The sequence below is a fragment of the Pungitius pungitius genome, chromosome 14 (genome assembly GCF_949316345.1).
Source record: "Pungitius pungitius chromosome 14, fPunPun2.1, whole genome shotgun sequence".
NCBI lineage: Eukaryota > Metazoa > Chordata > Actinopteri > Perciformes > Gasterosteidae > Pungitius > Pungitius pungitius.
Window position 1 is genome coordinate 1,820,286 of NC_084913.1, and position 3,323 is coordinate 1,823,608.

At 43.9% G+C, this 3,323-nt stretch overlaps 1 long non-coding RNA gene across 3 annotated transcripts; it reads right to left on the minus strand.

Annotated features, from left to right (window-relative positions):
* Nucleotides 1–295: 295 nt before the first annotated feature.
* Nucleotides 296–2,899, minus strand: LOC134104173 (uncharacterized). 3 transcript variants are annotated; one of them, XR_009941625.1, is made up of 3 exons: nucleotides 2,014–2,899; nucleotides 801–1,094; nucleotides 296–670 (listed from the first exon to the last, which is right to left on the minus strand). It is a non-coding gene; the product is annotated as an uncharacterized LOC134104173 (long non-coding RNA). The 3 variants fall into 3 exon arrangements; XR_009941627.1 differs by lacking the exon at nucleotides 2,014–2,899 and adding an exon at nucleotides 1,223–1,528; XR_009941626.1 differs by lacking the exon at nucleotides 2,014–2,899 and adding an exon at nucleotides 1,216–1,528.
* Between the last annotated feature and the right edge of the window lie 424 nt (nucleotides 2,900–3,323).

Sequence of the window (3,323 nt, forward strand, 5' to 3'; positions counted from 1 at the left end):
ATTAGATAAATAAATATAATTAAAAAAAACTTTTCCCACTCACCTATTTGACCCCCCACCAAAATAAAAGCCTGTCTGTAGCCCCCCTTCTGCAAAGTGAAGTAAGAAGTTCAGGAGCTGCGGCTGGACCCCTCTCTCCTCTCCTCTGCTACTGAAGCTCCTCCAGCAGATGTCCTACAAGGGGGAAGAATCTTTCCACCATCGGCTACTTAAAGAGGGGGGGGGGCAGATCCCGACTCTCACGGGTATCTTACGAAACCTCCACTCGATGCGTAATGCCCCCCCCCCCCTGGAAGTGACTCTCTTTTTCCTGCATTCCTTTGGTCTGGTGATTTAATGAGTTTCCAGGGCCAATGTGACGTCACTGCGGGGGGACAGCTGGACACACGAGGCTGGTGTGGGAAGTGTTTCGTGTGCATAACAACAAACAATCACATATTTACTCACATGTCGACGTGAATTAAACAAAAACCTCTTGGCTGTTGGTAAGTCGGGGCGGATATTTCTGACAGTGCCTCCAGGATGGTCAAGGAAGCCCAAAGATATATTTGTTTTAATATATTTTTTTACAAGAGTATTCCATTGTTTTGGGGAAGTATTTTGGGAACAACTTACCGGGCTACTCGTTGCCATCAAATTGAGCTTCTGACTCGTTAGTTTATGGCGCCCCCTGGTGTTCAAACCAAAGAGCTGCACTCGATTTTAGTCTGTAATGAAAGAGAACAGGAACTACACACAGCTTTACACACATGGTGCCAAAGAACCTCAGACAGGGGTGACAGGGTGTGGGGCGTCTTTACCAAGTCAAGGGATGGCTATCAACAGGAGAACATCTAATGATCTGGGGCTCTACACAGTGGAGATGTTGGCAGTAAGGATTGCACTGCGACGGGTGGAAGAAACACAGCAGGAACATGTGTTGATCTGCTCCGATTCATCTTCAGCCCTGATGCGTATGAGGTCGTGTCCTTCAAATAGCCAGCAAGGTCTACTGCACCATGTCCTCCAGTCAGCTCCAAGGAGGAATCATCAGGGAGGTCAGCTTCAACTCGCATGTAGGTGTACGTGGCAATGAGAGGGCAGACCAGCTGGCACTGAAGAAAGGACACAGAAATGCACATTACTATCAGCAACCAGGTCAAATATATGGTTTGGGGACAAAAATCCACAAATTGTGGCAGAAAAGGTGAAGAGGAGAAAGGGAGGAATCTTTACCATTTACCTAAACCTTAAACCATCAAAACCTCAAAGAGAGTCAAAGTGAAGCCTTTTTTGAGAGAGAACAGTACAAACACTACTCAGTGTGAGTGAGAGCACAGGGTGGAACACTGGTCCTTCTTCCATGGGGAGGGAAAGGTGATTTTTGCTCCTGTTGTAAAACATTGGGGCCGATTGGATTGTTGACGTCACACTGAGGCGTCTTTAGTGTTTTAACTACGTCTCGCTGATGACCTTTTGAACCTGGAAGTCTGAGAATGTCTGTGAAGATCTTGCCAACTTTACCCAACTGTAAACGTTCTACTCAGTCCCCCCCCCCCCTCATAACCCACAGGGAGGGGCTGACCTACAGTGGTCCGCTTTCTGCAGAGTCTAAACTATCTTCAGTAATTTACTAACTGGTGGTCTGTCTCTTTTTTTACATTGATCCACATCAAGTGTCCACTCATTCTCACAATAGTGATGTATTAATATTATTCAGAGTAATATAAAGTACTTTCTTATTGTTTGAGAAACATCCTTAAAAGAAGTGGTTAAAGAACAGGAAACACACACAGACGTCCTTCCTGCTTTTAAACCTCCACAATAAAGTCACTGAGGATCCTCTCAGAGATCAACATGAGATGTTTGTGAGATGTTTAGATCTTTGTGTGACCTTCTTCTTTGGTAAAAGGCTTTTAATGGCCTCATGTGAACATTTCATACATCACATATTGAAGCAATAAGGTACGAGAGGCTGTACTTTATTGTCCAATAATGTAACAGTAGGGTTCTGGCATTGAGCGCGACACTCACTCATTTCTTTAGTCACGCACTGTGGCTCCTTGGACCTTCTCTATGTTCTTGTTTGCAGGTTGGAGACGGGTGGAGCTGGGGAAACCCGTTAAGGTGACAGGTTGCACCTGTGGGTGGAGCGAGCCAGGTGTTAAAGTTCCTGGGGCCCAGCCTGAGCTCCATCCCCACCAGCAGCATTTGGATTTAGTCTTTGTTAGAGTATGCGTTTTGTTTAAGGACACCTCTCAATTCCATGACACCCCTCATATGCCCACTTTCACACTTCACCAGTTTATCTTCCGTTGTAGATTCATATTTTGTTAGTTCTTGAATAAAACCTGTTATTTCTTTAAGTCACCGTGTGGACTCCCTTGTTTGTCACTTCCCATGAGCCTCTTTGTGACGCCATATAAGATAGATATCATTTCTAATTGTGTATTTGCAGAAGAGGATTGAATCAGCTACACTTGCATATTCTATGTATATATTTTATAACGCCATCCGTCCTTCTGCAGTCTTTTGCTTGTGGACAATCAATAGACAAGTTATCAGAAACTAGATCGTATGCTGATCTGTGACATAAAACCTTCTCAGTTTCTAAAATTGGAAGATTTTATTTATTTCAACAACAAACAAAGTATTGAATAATCTGGTCTTTTCTCGTGTCACATCATTGTAAACTGAATATTTGTTTTGGCCACAGGAAGAATCAGTTTGACCCCTAGAGGGCAGCAGCAGTGCAGAGCTGTTCAATCCTTCCCAGCAGGCCTCTTGTTGGAGAAGATCTCAACCTTCAGTAAGGCCTGGAGGTAGGATGAGCAGACCACATGGTGATGGAATGATTGACATTGTGCTTTGCAGGTCTTCCATTATTACGGGTTGAACCCTGATGACAGAAAAACACTAAATGAACATTAGTGAGACATTTCAAACACAAGGAGCCAGAGCCTGGAGGCAAGAGCTCTTAAAAGTCAGTAGGTGGGATCTTCTACAAGTATTAACGTGAGGTACACCTGACATTTCATGTGTGTAATTACCACAAAAAATAGCAGGATGCTCCACTGCAAATACTGACAAAAGCATGATTTTCTGTCTAAATTCAAGGTGCAACAGCATGACAAAGTAGTATTATGCATTGACAGTGTTTCCCTGAGAAAAGGCCTCGTTGTGGTGTATGTGTGAAATGGATTGGTTCAAAGTGTCAAAGGAAGCCTGAGGATACGTCACAAACGACACACCACGCACACGCCTGCATTCATTTGTCCTTCAGCTTGTTTTTCTTTTCCACTTTGGTCAGAAAATGTTCCATCTGAACATATTGATGTTCCATT